Here is a 9,611-nt window from a genome sequence, read left to right as displayed (position 1 = left end):
ATGCAAAAAGCACAAATCTCTAATTCTGTCCTGCATTTGCACTTATGGCCTTACTTACAAAGTCTCCCACAAGCACCCTATTTTCATTCACAGACACATTTCTCTCCAGTGACCGTCCAGGCAGCTGAAATCTGTTAACTGGAGTCAGCAGTTGCACATGCCTTCAGTCGCTGAAGTCCACCACTTGACCTGTCATCAGGAACCCAGTGGTGTCTCTGCATGGGAGCTGTCTTCTCTTCTCTGTCCAGGATTGGTCTGCACACAAAAATCTTTACTATGCCATCCCAGCCCTCACACTTTTTCACTCCTGGAGAACTCACCAGGTCACTTCTCAGCTGTTTCCCTCAGGCATCCTTTCTGGCCTGTGGTCTTGGGCTGCAGCAAGCTGGCCCAGAAATCAGCAGGGAAATCAGTTTGCTGATACTCTGCAGCCAACATAAACCTGTCAGTATGGCCTGCTCCAGTCTTCTGCAGCTTTTAGGTTCCAGGTAATGAGGACCAGGCTCCAGTTAACTGTCACTCATCAAAGCCTTAGCACATACTGCCACCCTGAGTAAGATCTCTGTGCTCACCACTGTTCGATGTGGTGAGCAGCTTGGTAGAAATTAAAAATAGCAGACACTAACAGTCCCACTGCTTCTTTTTAGCATACTGAAACATATTCAGTGATTCACAGTAACCACATTCAAAACACCAGTTCTCAAGAAAAAAAAAGTCAAAACATGCTCTGTTGAATGCGCTGTCTGTGTTGCTCCTGAGCTGGGAGTATTATCAGCGGAAAATGTTTCAGGCCTGTGTGGGCAGGAAAAGGACACTGCCAAGGTGCGCACTGCTACTGTAGGCATGGGTATGTCTAGGGCATGCAGTTCAGCCATATCCAAAGTGGTGTTCTGGAGCCCACTGCAGCACCTTGAGGAATGCCAGTTTAGTTTGTAAAACTCACGCACTGTAAGCTCTAGGAAAACATTGAGAAAATATTTGTTAGTCTTAGTTTAATTCTCATGTGGTAGGAACTCTCCCAACAAAGCATCCTTCATCAGAAGCCTCTCAGCTGACATCTACTGTACAGTGCCAGCCTGGCGCAAGGCCCCTTTAGGTTTTTCAGTGAGCTGTATCTGAAGAGCTGTGACTGGATAGCTAGGCCATAACCAGTTACAGACTTTAAAAATCACAATTTGAAGTTAATTGAGAGCTAGATGGTGAAGTAGCAGCTCTTGGAAGTTAGCATCATGGTGCGCTCTCGTTTCTTGCTCAGAAGGAGAGCTGTTGTGTATAAAGCAGGTTGGAGCTTCCATATGATTGCTGTTTCTTCCTCATCTATGCTGGGTACATTCCCTAACATTTTGCTACCGTTTCTCTAAATAGTGGCTAATAATAGTAATTCTGGGGGAGGGAAAGAGAATTCTGCTTACTTCACACAGAAGGCAAACAAGTAAAACTGGAAAGACTTCACTGTTAGCTCTCCAAAACATTCAGATCAACACAAAATTCAACTGTGGGCCAAATGTACTCAGATTATAGCTTCTACTCACTTTTCTCCTGCTGACGGGCAAACCACTGATAGGCAGTGGTACAAAGTCCAGCTGGCAGCTATTTACTAATAGCGATCCTGAGGGGTTGGCATTGGAGCTGATGATACTCTTTTAATACCTTTAATAACAACCTGGATGATGAGGTGCATTACATGGTCAGCCGGTCCACTGCTGGTGCTGAATAAAAGGGAGCAGCTGGTACAGTGGAGAGCAGGGCTGCTCTTCAGAGGGCATTTGACTGTAGAAATGGGCTGGCAGAAATCTTATGATGAAGTTCAACAAAGGCAGAGGGAAAGTCCTGCTCCTGGGATGGAGCAACTCCATGTAACAGCACAAGCTGTGGGACAACTGGGTGGAAAGCAGCCTTGCAAGGACTGGTGGACAGCAAGTTGAACATGAGACAGCAGTATGCCCATACTGGGCTGTACTACACATGAGTGTAACCAACAGCTTGAGGGACACGATTATTTCCCCTCTGTTTGGTACTTGTGTGACTTCATCTGCAGTACCGCATCCAGTTACTTTTTGCACAGTAACAGAACAAGAGGCAACAGACACAAGCAGGGACACTGGAAATTCCAGTCAGAGATCAGGAAGATGTTTTGCAGTATGAGGATGGTCAAACACTGGAGCAGACTTGGAGATACTCAAAATTCAAGAAGGTCATGAGCAATCTGATTTAAGTTGGCCCTACTTTGGGGCTGGGGTGCAATGGGTGGGGTGTGTTGGACCAGATCACCTCCAGACCTCCAGTCTACATAATTCTGTGATCCCGTGATTGAATCAATTACTGCAAAATATCTGCAGATGAGTAAATAAACCAGAGAAATGCCCTGGCCATCCTGTGCTCTGACCAGACATGGAATTGTAAGTCTCCACAAAATATGGATAGCGTGATATGATTTACTTTCTCTTACGATTAAACTGTGGCTTTCTCTGTATTGCTGCCTTCCAAGTGTGTCCTTCCCATTCAAAAAATCCTCATATGGATTATTTTGTAAAGGCTTGTTATTTGCAATCTACATTTTTCACTTCCGTGATCTATCTCACTCTCCATGACCTTTATACTGTCAGCAAGAGTAACTCAGCTGATTAATATGAATGATGTATTCTCATTCTGCATTCCACATCACTATTTAATATTTTAAATGGAACTTGGACAGCCATATATCTACTAACATTACACCGGACATCTTTACTCAGTGCTGCTCCATCATTACGGTCCTCGGATCAGTTTGCTGTCTGCTTGGACCACATTTATCTCCAAGTCAAGTACATCCTGGGGCTGGGGGTGTGTGGGGAGGTGTGTGGGGATCTGTTCCTGTAAGCCTTCAATGACAGCTTAAAGGCAGCAACACTGCAGTTGCACTAGTTCCAGAGGATACACTCTGGTGAATGGCTGCAGCAGGAAATAAACAACCTGAAAGGTTATCAGACAAAGAAAGAGATTCATACAGATTATGATTCAACAAGAAGATACTGAAGGTTAAAAAGCTGGGTTGGTGCACTAACCCTAGACATACAATGTTACTTCTTGCTTTCTCATATTTAGATTTCCCATGCCACCAATTTTGCATTGCTGAGATTCTTTTCTGGCAATAAAACTTTTCCTGATGGATTCAGACACTGGTTCTCTATAAATCCTTGAAATTTATTTGATTAAGTATTCCAAGTAGAGCTATATGCCATGCCTCAAGTACTTTAATAATCTTCTTGATGAACACATCAGCGACTAGGGATCAGCAAAAGTAAACTCAGGTCATGCTCCACCAAAGCCCATCTCAGGTCCATCAGGCAGTTCATGCAGGGTAAGAACTGGAGAGGAATTTGCCATTAGAGGACAAGGGAAAAGTGGGAAATGTACTCTGAGCTCTACCAGGAAATGGACAATGACTTTGCAAGGGGTGCCTCTGTACAACAGTGAACACATTCTTCTGTGATGAAACTGCCATACAAATATTGCTCTAACAATAAATACCTTGTCTAAATGGCTGGGGTGATGGGAATAAACTGTGTTGATTTGCATTTACAGCATAGGGGGACCAAAGGCCTTCAGAAAGCTACAGAACCTTTGACGTGTACACTACCAGAATGTTAGCATACGGACAGACCTGCTTTTTCAAGGCACATAGAGAATAAAGAAAGAGACAAAACAGTGCATGAGAGAAGCACAGGCTGAAAGCACAGAAGAAGAGAAAAGCCAAGGGAAACAGAAGTTAAGTAATTCTCAGAGAGTCAGAAGCATAATTACATATATCAGAAGTTTCAAACATGGACACGCAAGCCAAATTATTTGTGCCAAGCCTGAACTGGGTTTGGAGCTGTACTGAAGTTAATGCACACAGAAACTGACCACAAGAAAAGCCAGCTCTTGCAACAAGCCACAGCCTGGCTAAGAAGCATTGTCAATAAACTGGAAGGTCCAGGGGTGGCTCAAATGTAAAAGTCATGCTAGGAGCAGGGTGGGACCCTGCACCAAGGTGAGGGAGGCAGGAAACCCAAGCCCAGGGCATGGAGTAGCACATGTGGGGCTGCCCTGGGAGGAGGCAAAAGATGCTTCAGGACAGAAAATCCAAAGGAAGAGAAACACACACATATATCTTCACAAAGAAGGCTAAAACTTTACTGTACTTGTGTCCTTGCTTTGGCTGGGATAATTTTTCTTCTTAGTAGCTAGAATAGTGCTGTGTTTTGGATTCAGTGTGAGATTTGGTATCAGAAGAATGTTGACAATATACTGATGATTTCAGTTGTTGCCAAGACATCAAGGACTTTTCAACTTGTCCTGCCCGGGTGCAAGTGCACAAGAAGCTGGGAGGGGGCACAGCCAGAGAAACAGATCCAAATTGGCCAATGGAATATTCCGTATTGTACAATGTCATCCTCAGTATATAGGTGAGGGTTGGCTGGGAAGCTGGAGGACTATCTTTTAGGGGGACAGTCGGGGGACTATCTTTTGGGGGACAATCAGGATTGCAGTTTGGGGATCTTCTCTCCTCCAGGATCACTAGCCAGGTACAGGCGGGGCATCGGTAGGCAGGTGGTGAGCAACTGCATTACTCGTTTGTATATTCTATTATTATAATTATTATCATTATTATTTGAATTTTATTTTATTGCAATTATTAAATTGTTTTTATCTCAACCTATGAGTCTCCTTACCTTTACCCCTCCAATTCTCTCCCACATCCCCTGGGCGGGGAGGGTGAGTGAGCAGCTGCGTGGTGTTTGTCTGCCCGCTGGGTTGAAACCTCAACTGTCCTTCTAGGTGTCCAACGTAGGACTCGAAGGGTTGAGATAACGACAGATCTGAAAACAAATTTGTAAACAGTCATTGTATTGATTTAATAGTTGCTGGTTGCAATGTTGATTCTTTTGCTCTCAAAGTTGGTGTGGTTGTTCTTAAAGTTACGTTATGTAATACCTTACTTGCAGTATATACTCCCTGTTGTGCTGTTAGTTACCCGTGGGACCTGGGCTAAAGTTATCGTGTTGTTGTACTGTGTAACACCGACTTAGGATAGGATAGAAGAACAAATCTGGTATTTGCACTCAGCATTGCCATCACCTCCGTACTTCGGCAGCCACCTATTGGAAACTATTAATAATTACACCTTTTACCTTTTCTCCTCGAAGAGCCAACCTGTGGAGGAGACATCTTCCCAGATCTTCCCCTTCTCTGCCAGGCTAATTACAATAGCATTTGAAAAACTGAAAAATTTCTAATATCCTTGGGATGTTGAAACCAGTGTGGTCCTATTGCTAGTAACCCTGAATGCAGTTCAGGTCTTGTTTGGGGTTAAACATCAGTGCAGATGTGAGTGTTGTGCAGCTACTCCAACCCCCGTGACAAGAACTGGGGCTACTCAAACCCTGACAACAGGAATTGTGACTACTCACACCCAGTGATGGGTGATGCAGCTGAACCAGGGATTCAACCAGTGCCAGTATCAGTTGCACCCATGCAGAAGAAGAAATGGACACAAAAGTCAGCATGTTTAGAAAGGGATGAAGAAGCTACTCCTAGGAAGGAAGATGAGGAAGAGGAGGAAGAAGAGGAAGAGGGGATGGTAATCACCACCACCCGATCTCTATCCCTGAGTGAGCTGTGGGATATACGAAAATATTTCAGCCGTCATCAAGGTGAGCACGTTATCACTGGCCTGCTCAGATGCTGGGATAACGGGGCCAGTAGCTTGGCAGGCAGCTGGAGTCCCTTGCTAAGGAAGGAGGCGTTGATAAAGTGATTGGAGAAGGGGAACAAGCCTCCAGCCTCTGGAGGAGGCCCTTGTTATGTGTGAGGGAAAGGTATCCCTTGAAGGAAGTGATTGAGACTGAAGCACAGCTCCTCCTGGCTCCCCAACTGCCAGTGCAGGGGTGGATGTTCAAAGGGAGTGTCCCCTCTACACACCATGCAACTGATGCCACGTGGAGTAAATGGGTCGCACTGATCACACAACGGGCTCAAACAGGGAGCCCCAGCCATCCGGGAATAATGGGGGTGATCACAAACTGGCCAGAAGGCAAAGATTTTGGAATGTCACCAGAGGAAGAGGTAGCACGTGCTGAAGAGGCCCCACCATATGATAAACAACCAGATAATGAGAAGCGATGTGCCCTGTTTACCGACAGGTCCTGTCGCATTGTGGGAAAACATCGAAGGTGGAAAGCAGCTATATGGAGCCCCACATGATGGGTTGCTGAAGCTGCTGAAGGAGAAGGTGAATCGAGTCAGTTCGCAGAGGTGAAAGCTGTCCAGCTGGCCTTGGGTATCGCTGAGAGAGAAAAGTGGCCAGTGCTCTACCTCTGTACTGACTCATGGATGGTGGCAAATGCACCGTGGGGGTGGTTACAGCAGTGGAAACAGAGCAACTGGCAGCGCAGAGGCAAACCCGTCTGGGCTGCTGAATTATGGCAAGATATTGCTGCTCTGGTAGAGAATCTGGTTGTGAAAGTACGCCATGTAGATGCTCATGTACCCAAGAGCCGGGCCACTGAAGAACATCAGAACAGCCAACAGGCGGATCAGGCTGTCTAGAACAAGGTGTCTCAAGCAGATCTGGACTGGCAACATAAGGGTGAACAATTTATGGCTCCCTGGGTCCATGACTCCTCAGGCCATCAGGGAAGAGATGCAACATATAGATGGGCTCGTGACTGAGGGGTGGACATAACCATGGATGCTATTGCACAGGTAATCCATGAATGTGAGACATGTGCTGCGATCAAGCAAGCCAAACGGTTAAAGCCCATTTGGTATGGAGGATGATGGTTAAAATATAAATACGGGGAGGCCTGGCTGGTTGATTATATCATGCTCCCACAAACTCAGCACGGCATATGCTACATGCTCACAATGGTGGAAGCAGCCATCAGATGGCTGGAAACATATCCCATGCCCCATGCCACTGCCCGGAACACCATTTTAGGCCTTGAGAAGTCTTGCGGTGGCATGGCACACCAGAAAAAACGGAGTCAGATAATGGGACTCATTTCTGAAATAATCTCATAGACACTTGAGCCAAAGAACATAGTATTGAGTGGGTATATCACATCCTCTATCATGCACTAGCCTCTGGGAAAATTAAGTGATTCAGTGGGTTGCTAAAGACTACACTGAGAGCAATGGGTAGTGGAACTTTCAAACATCAGGATACAGTTAGCAAAAGCCACTATCGTCGTCCATCAAAAGTCTATCCATCATTAGAGGGCTGAATATGAGCTGTTTGTACAGAAAAACAGCAGAACAGTGGAGGATTTACTGTAATACTGTCTTTTTTTCCCAAGAAATGTAACACAATGTGCACTATAGCACCATCAGAGTGGTCAGACTGAACTACTGTGGTATCTTTGAATTTTGGCTTTATTTCACACACTGGTGCTCACATAACTCATGGAAAGAGCAAACAAAATTCATGCCTCACTAGGAGGGTCCCCTGTAATGAAGACTTTGGTAAGGTGGGACTGCATGCATGGAACTGATTTATTTTCTGAAGCCTGATTTAAAAGCTTAACACACAAGCCTGTAGCTATGACAGTCATAATTGATTTCATTTGTTGCACCTTACACCTAAAATCATTCGCTGTCCTAACAAAACCTGACTAGACAGACTTCCAAAGTTCATGAAACTGTCACTCTTACAAGACTAATGCAGACCTGAACAGACCTGATGTAATTTTTCTCTGGAAATATCAAAAAAGGGAGCAGATAACATGGGGAATGACTTACAGTTAATATTTATATGCAGAATTACTTTACTAATAAGATTTGTTCGAATGTAATTTAAGACCTGCCAAAATAATTAATGTTCATCTTTCTACTCTAATGCCTTTTACAGCTTACTTTCAGCTTAAGGCTTAATTAAAAGATTAAAGACTTTAAACAGCCATTTCTTTTGCCTGAAAGTATGCCTGAAGACATGGCATACACCAAAGTGCACTACTTATAGTACAGAAGTCCTACCAAGTCAGGTCTTCCAAGGGGCCACAAACATACAATCATCTTTTGCACATCACATTGTTGCTGACTGATATCACATTTTTAATTCACTCCATATAAACTATTATAGAAGAAAATTGGGCTCCTAATGAGAAAATACCAGCTATATTACAATACTAAGTTTATCAGTAAAGAAGGGTAATGAACATATTTTGTTCACCTACCCATTCTTCTGGGAATTCAGATGGATCCAAGAGCTTCCTAGACAAAGGGGAAAAAAAGTTGATTAATGATGTCAGTCATTTTTAGTTCATTCTGTGCAAACACGTATGCACAGGAGGGAGGGGGAGAGAAACAGCTCACCACCCCACCTCCACAGAGCTTGCTCTGCTTCTCCCCCACAGGGCATCCCACTCGAGTTGTCTGAGACATCCTCTTTACCAACAGTTTCTTGTTTACGAACAGTTTGTGACACCACATCTTCCAAATTTTCATTTTGATATAGAAATAGTAAATAGCAGTGTTTCTTTGCAGTGTAAATTAACTAAATAAAATAACTAACCACAGGTTAGCCTTTAAAGGCTTCAGTTCAATCCGGGCACTTAAGCACTTGCCTAAATATAAACCTTTAAATATGAGAGTTGATCTGGCAACATATGTGAGTCGATTGAGCAACATTCAAGCACTTGTTAAATATGCTGAAAAAATTAGAATTCTTCACAAGCAACACAACCTGATGGAAATAATATAGGGTGATGGTCAGCTGAGCAGGTTTACTGAAGGTGATGCAGCCTTGGTTGTAGCAATTAAAATCCATAAATGCAGTATATGTAATCATTTAACACAGACAAGAAAGCCAGAAAAAAAAAGATTAGTAATCTGTCAGTTTATGGTGAATCATCCAAAGTGAATCCCTGTACAGGAGCCCTCAGAATATTGCAGACGTAAAAGAATTTAAGCAGCAAAGGGCCTTACTTTTCGCTTTCTCTCCCCAGGCTTAAATCAAAATTAAACCAACCAGGAAAATGTCATCCTGACACTCTGGCAGGTAGTAACTATCCAAACAACACAGGCAATAAAGAGTGAACAAAGATACCATCAGTCACATGTACATACAATGAAAGTCACTGGTACATCTTCAGCAGATAAAACTTCCTTTTTTGGGGTTTGAAGGTTATGAACATTATCAACCAGAACAAATCCAAAGCTACCTGTCAAACTTCGTAAAGAACTTGACACTGTGACACATTGAGCTTCATGGCTGTGCCTGTATCAAATACCAGACTACAGGAGATGTCTTTATATTCCTTTTCCAATTTACTACAGTCCTTCTTTGGGCCCCAAAAATGCACCTGCATCATCTCCATTTTGTAAAGGAGTTGCAGCACAGCTGTGAATCCTGGGGTTTGCAGGCAAAATATTTTTCCCTTGGTATTCCTTCATGATTTCTTATTACTGCATCCTTCTTGTCCTTTTGCATTTCACTCTCCCAAACCTAAATCACAGGCCCTGTCCAGCATTTAACCACTGTCATTTTTTGTGTCAGCCCATCTTCCCAAGACATGCTTCTTTCAGATGTACCGTTGAGATCTAAGAGGACAACTCCCATGAATGTGGACTAAGGAATGCCAAGTCAGGCC

This window comes from Strix uralensis, chromosome Z, assembly GCF_047716275.1.
Source record: "Strix uralensis isolate ZFMK-TIS-50842 chromosome Z, bStrUra1, whole genome shotgun sequence".
NCBI lineage: Eukaryota > Metazoa > Chordata > Aves > Strigiformes > Strigidae > Strix > Strix uralensis.
The sequence above is the reverse complement of the archived record's forward strand: the minus strand, read 5'-3'. Positions refer to the sequence as shown.